The sequence below is a fragment of the Meleagris gallopavo genome, chromosome 4 (assembly GCF_000146605.3).
Source record: "Meleagris gallopavo isolate NT-WF06-2002-E0010 breed Aviagen turkey brand Nicholas breeding stock chromosome 4, Turkey_5.1, whole genome shotgun sequence".
Classification (NCBI taxonomy): Eukaryota; Metazoa; Chordata; class Aves; order Galliformes; family Phasianidae; genus Meleagris; species Meleagris gallopavo.
The window spans coordinates 54,943,709-54,953,394 of NC_015014.2; positions in this window are offsets into that span (position 1 = coordinate 54,943,709).

Consider the following 9,686-nt stretch of genomic DNA (forward strand, 5'->3'; position numbering starts at 1 on the left):
TTAGGTCATTATAAGGCCCCAGTGGAGCCTTCTCTTCTCCAGGCTGAAGAGCCCTGGCTTTCTCAGCTTGTACACATAGAGGAGGTATTCAAGTCCTCTGATCATCTTCGTGGCCCTTCTCTGGATTTGCTCCAACAGCTCGATGTCATTTTTGTGTTGAGGGCTCCAGAACTGGACACAATACTCCTGGAGGGGCCTCATGAGAGCAGAGTAGAGGGACAGGATCACCTCACTTGACCTGCTGGCCACGTTTCTCTTGATGCAACCCAGGATATAGTTAACCTTTGCAAGTGCACATTGCTGGCTCATGTTGCGTTTCTCACACCCCTAATTCTTCTCCTCAGGGCTGCCCTCAAGCCATTCTCTACACAGCCTGTATTTGTGCTTGGGATTGCCCCAGTCCAAGTACAAGACCTTGCAAATGGCCTTGTTGAGCTTTAGAAGGTTGGCGTAGGCCTCTCAAGCCTGTCCAAGTCTCTCTGGATGGCAACCCTTCCTTCTAGCATGTCTTATCTTAATATAATCTTTTATCTTAATTTGAATTTTATATAAATATTTATACATTATTATATATTATTTAATATTTTAAAGGAGTGCTTCTATGCATTTAGCCAGCATAGTACTAGTAATAATTACTGTTGCTGTAGCGGTGCTACGTAGGCTTGAAGAGGACCTCAGCTTAGATGCAGATAAGACCCACACACTACTAAGTGTCAAAGGCCAAATGAGGTGTTCTGTGAAATTTGCAGGATATCTGTTTTCACAAAGAACTCTCATTTCAGATGAACTTTAAACGCAATTGGAGGGCTTCCATACTGCTTTGAGGTTTTGAAGTGGGAACACAACTGAGGCAGTTCGGGACAGGACACTTCACAGGGACAATTTCTGAGGGAGCAAGCAGCCTCAGCTCAAGTGCTAGGTATTATCATATGAAAATCAAAGGTATTTTCCAGCTGATTTCAATGGGAAAAGGATAAAATCCTAAGTTAACATACAGCACTTTAGGAAAAAGAAAAGTATTCAGGATGAATCAGCAAAGAAGATTAAAAAAATCTTCAGTTCTGAATAGACTTTTAAAATATATTACATTATTAGAAGATTTCAGAGAGAAAAAAAGGAAATGTTTAAACAAAACCTTTTAAAATGATAAATAAAGGATGATGAGTATAACCCAAAAATGAAAAACAAAAGGCAAAAAGACAGAAAAAGCACAGATTTAAAAGTTGTACTCTAATCTTGAACCATATGTTTATAAAGATTAATAATTAATAATTAATAATTAATAATTCAGCAGTTACATTTGTTAACTAGCTACTGTAGATACATTTCATCAGCTTTTTGATTGTTATTAAATATACTATCTGGAATAAAAATATTTAGAAGTTTCAGAATATTTTTCTTAGTTTCTTAGCATGACTTTTTCCAAAACTAAAATGGATACAAAGTAAAGGTAACACAAATTTGCACTGTGTATAGTATTTGGAGAGGAATATTAGGGGTAATAAATAAATAAATAAATAACAAGATGATGTAGTTTAAGAACAGAATGTAAGAAAATAAAATTACAGTAGTATTCTATTTATAAGCAAGTACTGTAGATGACATGTTTGATCACTGGTGGAATGCTTAATTAAATTTATAATACCTTCCAGAGATTACATGAATTCTTAATCAGATAGGGGTGGAAGATGTACCTAGAATCAAACTAGTAATGATTGATGCATAATGAATGGGAAGGAAAAAAGTGCATATAGCATACAATGGTATAATGTGTATACATATCTATATAAATAACTAATCTGACACAGATATCAAGGAGTTGCCTTTAAGCTAAATTTTCCTAATGTCAGAAACTGTACTCCACAGAGGAGAGCTCTGGTATTTCCTTAGGAGGTGTTTTTGGCTGCAGCTGAAGGACCCAATATTTAAAAATGTAACTAATTTGAAAATAAACCTAGTTATAAAGAGGTATAAGTCTTTTTCACACAGGTTTCCTGTTTGATCTTTGAAGTTTGTTTGAGTTTCTGGAGAAACACAGTATAGAAAAGTACTGAGTATGTTAACAATGTCAAGTAGAGAACAGAGTGTATTAAGTGCTCTCAGTACGTTCAGGCCCAGGGATTTTCCAAATCAACTAAAATTCCCGAGATACTAAAATGGACTGCAAGAAGAGCATTCTCACTTGTTCTTGAAAGGTACACCAGTAAACTCTCCTGTCTCAGTAAATGCGTAGTCCTATGTACAATCCTTAAGTTATGATCTTATTTTCCATTTTTCAGATGGAACTTTTTTTTGCATGTAACCCTGAGGAGCTGTGCTCCTCACCATCGTAACTGGTTAAAGTTGTATTTTTCTTTGTGCCCTAAAACCTTCAATTATTTTGCAAACAATTTGCTCATACTAAAATCTGCACATCAAATGAAAGTAAATGTGTTTGTGCATTATAAACTTCCTAGGTGTTTGTCTTTGGATTAAGACTAGATGACAGCAAAAGCAGTCATTATTACTGGATACTTTATCTCATCCAAGGCATTTGTTCAGCGAATGCATATGAAAGAAAAATCTTTCAGTAAATATCACTGTTTCAATAGTTCCACCACAATCAATAAGAGACACCAAGAATTACTGAATTTGGGAGCTCACAGAAATTCAGAGAAAACTGACCGAATATCAATTTTTTACTCTATTGTGGCAGTACATCCAGGTCCCCATTATGTTACGTTCATCTGTCCCTCTGTATCTCTATATTTAATACGGTTCTGAAGGCTTGAAAAAAGTATTTTTAATGCGTCCACATACACTTCATATTGGAATTCTTTAATTGTGGTTTTTCAGGAATCCTTCCCTATAAAAGTCCTGACTTTGTAAGTGTCAGAGTTCTCTGAAATTTCACTGAAGTCAACAAAGCAAAGCTTATCCTGCTCCATGCTGAGTAGGGCACTAGGTAGAAATCTCAACCTCTGTATCTACCATTTCTAGTAGTATTTAGTTTTAATACAGGTGCCTTCTCTGTTATTATCTTCCATACCTGTTTAACATGAAAGATAGCTTCAACTTACTCCATTTTTAATTGGAATTTTGGGATATATATATGAAGCCAAAGTAACATCTAAGCCAATGAAATTTGTCATTTATTTTCACAGTTTTCAAAATTTTAAATAGCTACAAGAATTTTAGATTTAGACTGTTGCACAAAGGTGATTTTCTGTTATTTGCAAATACTGCTGCTCAGCTAGAAAAGATGAGTCTCAAGGCACTTAGAGTTTTATATCTTTTTTTTAATGAAAATTATCTGAAGGAATTCTAGCTCAGTCTACTGATGCTTCACAGGCCCAGCACTGACCAGTTTCTTCGAGGTTGCATCTTGTTGCTCTGGGGCCTTGTAGACAATTCTTGTAAGACCTTTGGTTCTGGTTCTGCTAATTCATATTTGTGTAAACCAAGAAAGACCTCAACTTATCCGTGCTTTACAGCAGTTTCAAAGAGAGCAGAGATAAGCCTGTGTATATCACTTAACAGGGATTTTAAAAGCAAAGAGATTGGTGGTATGAAGATGTTGTGATAACTGTTATGCATACCAATCTCAGGCTATTTTAAGATGAGTAATTAGGGAAAAGTTGAACACTTGAGAAATTCTCTAAGCTTTCCTAATCTGAAATAATAGGTGTGCTTTATCAACTCACAGGGGCTGACTGTGAACATTGTATGCACACTCTTAACTACTCTGGAGACAGCTAACTCAGAGTGCAGTCCTCATACTGGGAAGATAACATTTTGTCTATTTCTTTCAGAGTTACACTCTGTGCTTTTGGGGTTGGCCTATTCAGATTTCTCTAAAATGAAAATATCTATTTTTACCTAAACATAAGGAGAAATATAATCTGTCAAAATATTCTATTCCTTTATTATTTATTTTTTGTTACTGCTCCAGCCCCGTGGGAATTTCGGATTTTTACATTTAATTTGTTAATTTTCTGAGTAAGTGTAAGCCGTATTAGTGCATATACTGTGTAGCTTTCTTATCTTTCCACTTCTCACATTTGAAATGGCAGTCTTGTTTTAGAGGGCCTGTAAACTTGACTAATCTGATGCTGGAAATTATGTAAAGGAGTCTTTGAAATGTAATATTTTAAGGATGGAACATATTCGCATTACAAACTGCTAAAGATATGAGTTGGCCTGGGTTTTATTTGCATCCTGTAAAGTCTCACAGGGTGCAATCAGAGAAGACTGCTGGAGGACACCCACATTCAAAAAATGTATGCTACTCTGAGATAAGTTCTCTATTTCCCTATTCTTACCCTTTAAAGCTGGTACATAAATGAGAAATATTTTGTCATTTAGGGCTGTGTCAGTCCAACCACAAGTTCTGTGACTGACATTTATGCAAAATGTTGATAGACAAATTCCTTGGTTATTTATCAACACTAAGCAGTCCCTACAGACATCACTCAACAACCATATCCATCACACAAGCATTCATATTTCCTTTCAAATCATTCATCTGTATATGTGAGCTATTTAAACAAATAAACTAACCTAGATAAGAAAATACTTGCTGCATTTGCATATACATAAAAAAGGAAATATTTCTTTTAATACAAGACTTTCATATAGATATATTTGAAACAAACCTGGAGCCTGCAAGGAACCAGAGAGCCAAGATTACCTCCCTTCTTTGTATATCCCTTAACGTATACAGGACTCTAAGTTAAAATTCAACATTTTAGAACTTATTAACCTGTGCACATACAGCTTTATCTAGGTGTAAGAGGCATAAAAAAAATTGCCTAACAACTTTTGACTCTTAATGTCTTTAAGAAAAGTCTTTCATTATTATCACAGATACGGTTTTAAAGCCAAAATATTCTGTGTTAGTTTTTCTATTAAAAAAAAATCCCATTTTTCTTCCTATGAAGCAGCAGATAAACAACAAGTTTCTACAAGAACAGGGTTCTTCCTTTCCTTCCTTCCTTCTTTCTTTCTTTCTTTCTTTCTTTCTTTCTTTCTTTCTTCCTTTCTTCCTTTCTTCCTTTCTTTCTCTCTTCCTTTCTTTCTTTCTTTTTCTCTAAGGAGTGAATAAGGATTTTAGGATTTAGACTAATTTATAATGTTTGGAGTATTTAAGATTGAGCACAACCGTACTGTGTGCCAAGGATTTATTAAAATATAAAATAGCATATTCTATGCAAAGTCCTACATTACCATGAAATGGTGCTTAGATTTGGAAAATATTCATGTGATATTTATATTCTGATACCAAATGAAATAAAAAACCCACATAGCATTCCTGATCAATTACTTGCTGGCACACTGGACTTTTGCTTATATCAATACTTCTCAAGAGTAGATTTTAATGTTTTTGGATGATGATTTTATTCATTTATATTTTATGAGATGATTCAATTTGGGGTAAATAAGACCTTCCTTCGTTTGCTACTTTTAAGACTAAAAAATGCTGACCTCGGTATGAATCAGACACACATATACAGAGGCAGAAAATGTCCCAGACAGCTGCATCGAGGGTCCTTTCTTACACCTTTGCACTATTAGAAGGAAGTAGCTTCTCAAGAAGGGCTCTTCTTTTCAAAAGCAAGAGTGAGGGAGTGTCAGGTACTATAATCATTTACAGGGGGCACATTACAAGACCTTCTTTATGTCAGCTCAGCTCTACAGGCAGAACAGCAGAAGCTTGTTTGCTCCTCTAATGCGGTATGAATGGCAGCTCTGGGGTGAGATCAGTGATTTATCATTTCAGAAGTCCCTAAGTCTGCATGTGGCTACCTGCAGCTATCTTGCCTCTAGAAAACAGCCTTGCCATCAGAGTTCTTGTGGAGGGCATTTCTGACCATTAAGCTCAGACGCTTGATGTAAAAAGTGAGTCTGTGACCAAATTTTTGAGAACCTTAAGAAGAAAATCTAATCTTGTTTACCCTGAGCTGAACAAGGAAAGTTTAAAGAACCTACCCAAACAAATGAAACTATTTGAAACTGGATAGCTTAAAATAAATTTGCTAAAATCTTGAACAATCTAAGACACAAATAACACAGAGAAACAAATCTCAACATCTAAAATATCTAAGTTATTATAAATTTCAGATGATTGGTCTGCTAAGAAAAGGTAAGCTTTAAAGTCCTAGCAAATGAAATATTTCATGATCACTGTGCTCACATATGACGTTTGGTCTCCATAAACGTTCAACATGCATCAGTGAATGTCAACGGGTGGAATTTTTTCCACATGGAGGAATTCAATGACATCTTCTATTTAGATACTACTTTGTTAGACTGCCCCTCTGCTACCATATGTCACACAGCAACAAAATGTAACAGAATATTGGTGGGAAGGTTCCACCTTTACTACTGCAGCATCAACATCCACCTCTGATGTCATGGACTGATATAATAAAAGTGAAGGCACTACTTTCAGAGCAGTTCTTGCAGTACAGATTGTGCACACAATTTACATTACACAGTATACACTGAATACAAAATTTACAAGATGAATATGAGTAAGAATTGGAAAGATTCACATATACATGTTATATTAGAAAACACGAGGAGGAAGTCCCCTGAGAAATCAGTAAACAGACTGATTCATAATATCTTTAATAAAACGTGTAATCTGTGGATGGAATCTTTTTTGAAGCCTGGCTTATAGTTTTCTATTTTGGGGCTGTCAATGCATGAATTTACTATATTGGTTAATAAGTCAATATTAAGATATAGGCTTCCATCAAAACAAGTCAGTCTTCATGTACTTTTCTCTGCAGAGAGGGACCTGGGCATCCTGGTGGATGACAGGTTGGCCATGAGCCAGCAGTGTGCCCTCGTGGCCAAAAAGGCCAATGGCATTCTGGGGTACATTAAAAAGAGCGTGTCCAGCAGGTCGAGGGAGGTGATCCTCCCCCTCTACTCTGCCCTGGTAAGGCCTCATCTGGAGTATTGTGTCCAGTTCTGGGCTCCCCAGTACAAAAAAGACAGGGATCTCTTGGAAAGAGTCCAGCGGAGGGCCACAAAGATGGTGAAGGGCCTGGAGCATCTCCCCTATGAAGAAAGGCTAAGTGAACTGGGTCTGTTTAGCCTTGAGAAGAGACGACTGAGAGGGGACCTGATCCAGGTTTATAAATATCTGAGGTGTGACGGCCATAGCGGTGAGGCCAGTCTCTTTTCAGTGGTGCGTGGAGACAGGACGAGGGGAAACAGACATAAGCTGCAGCATAGGAAGTTTCGCACGAATGTGCGTAAGAACTTCTTTATGGTGAGGGTGACGGAGCACTGGAACAGGCTGCCCAGGGAGGTTGTGGAGTCTCCTTCTCTGGAGACATTCAAGTCTCGCCTGGACGCCTACCTGTGTGACCTGGTGTAGGGAACCTGCTTTGGCAGGGGCGTTGGTCTTGATGATCTCTAGAGGTCCCTTCCAACCCCTACAATTCTGTGATTCTGTGATTCTGTGATGCTTTTCACTTTGTTTAACAAAACTTCCAGCTCTCAGATTTTGAATGAAACTTAAAGCTGTGGCTCACCTGATATTTTACTTACAGCACAGGCAGGTGCAGTGAGGAGCTACTCTTCTTCCTTATTATAGAATCTTGCCTTTGAAATAAGACAAATAATAAATATGCAGCTACAGTGACTCTACCTGCCAGATAAATTGGGTCCTACTCCAAGGAGAGGCCTTGTTGCTCTGCTACAATTGGGAAAATGTGATTTACTAAATCAATTTCCAAATGATAAAGTAATTCTTGTGAACACTACCTTTAATACATGGTTTAAGCCACCCAATACAGTGCCAATCTTATGACAAAATACTCAGATACAAATTTTCCATGAAAACTTTTTCCACTATGCATTTAATTTTATAAACGCCATTCTGAAGTCTGATTTTTGTATACCTGCAATTACACATTCTGAAATGCAATATGTTACATGAAGTCATTTTCTTTCTCTTCCTAATCTTCCCACATTTCAAATAAAACAAGTAAAATAATTATAACCATGCACATTTATGCTGCTGCAAAATATCTGATTCTTTCCTGTGTAAGAAATATGTGATTCATTCAGTTCTCATCTGTTCACTAGAGAGCAAGTGAATTTCACCCAGAGGGCAACAAATGATATGTTGATAAATCCAATTATCATAATTTTGTTAGATTGACTGTCACAAAGGGAAAATATCTAACTAAAAATACAAGACTTTAAAAGAGAAATATAAAGCCAGTCTACTCTAATGAGGCTATAAAATATGTATGTGCATTTTAAGAACCAACCATTGCTCCTTTGCAGACATGTAGTGTACTTGTTATTTCAGGAAGTTAGTGATGCATACATTTGTCAGAGAAGCATGTCATGCCATCTTCTCATTTCAGTCCACAAGAGACAAAAACAATTCAACACTACGCGAAGAAAATGATGTATTTACAGAGAACAGATTTCATATCTGGATAGTACTGCATAGTATGGTGGGTCTCTGAAGTTCACAGTTGAGCCATCTCACAACTGGCAACAGTTCATACATCAGCGTTGCACACAGATACTAGTCTGAGTAATGCAGTACATTCATAAGGACAATATTAGGGAATTGCTGCAAGTGGAAGTTGCCTGTTTCTTAGCACAGTTGTCTAAACTTCAGTAATTCACTTTGGGGGATGAGATATGATCCTAAGGCAATCACAATTTCCATTCTTCTCTAGCCTTTACCTGATGCACGAAGATCTGTGTTTGAATGATAGATACAAGAAATTTGACTCTAAACTGTTTTCCTTATCCTCAGTCAGGCTGAGAGCAAATAGCAAAAAAATAAGAGTTGTTTGACACTCATAAAGCTTCCTATTCAGTTAAAGAGTGATGTATTTGTAGAACCATTATGGAGCAAAGATTTGATGGCAGATTTCACTGGTGTGGTTGGCAGTTACTGGTAGGTAGCTAAAAGCCACTACATTGCTCTCACTACCTCTTCACAGAAGGACAGAGGGAGAAAACAGTAGAAAAAAAAATCATGGATTGACATAAGGACAAGGAGATCGCTCCCCAGTACTTGTCATGGGCAAAACAGATTCAGCTTGTAATTTACTGCCTATTGATTACTGACTAGAGCAGTGAGAACTGAAAGGCAGTGTGTACACCTACATGGAGTACAGCATACTGTGGTTCATATTCCTGTTGCAAATTAGGAAGAACACAAAGTGGTGTACCCATTACTAACTGCAAATTTCTCAATTATCACATTTTTGGCTATTCTAAGGTCATCTCATCCTGCAACTGAGAAGCTATCCTAGAAGAAGTAAAGACCTCTAAACATTGCATGGGCTTTGACAAAATAAAATTTGCAATAGGTGCTATATTAGAAAACAAAGACAAACTGTGACTAAGGTCCTTTCTGTGGGATTTTTTTTTTTAAAGTTTAAATTAGCAATAAAGGATATTAAAATTTGTGCTAAATTTAGCTTACTTGTGCTGGATTCTCCATCCCTTCAATCTTCTGGCCAGGAAAGGATGTTCCTCTGAAGGTATGACTTTTATCAAAACAGAAGCTAAGGTCTATAAAGTCTTCTGAGCAAGAATGAAAGACTGGAAGCCTGGTGTTGAACAAGAGATTGGACTTTAATCCAAACAATTCCTTCTGACTTTAATATACTTTGAAAAAAACTCAAAATTTATTTTACTAAGTCTTTGAAACTGCTTAT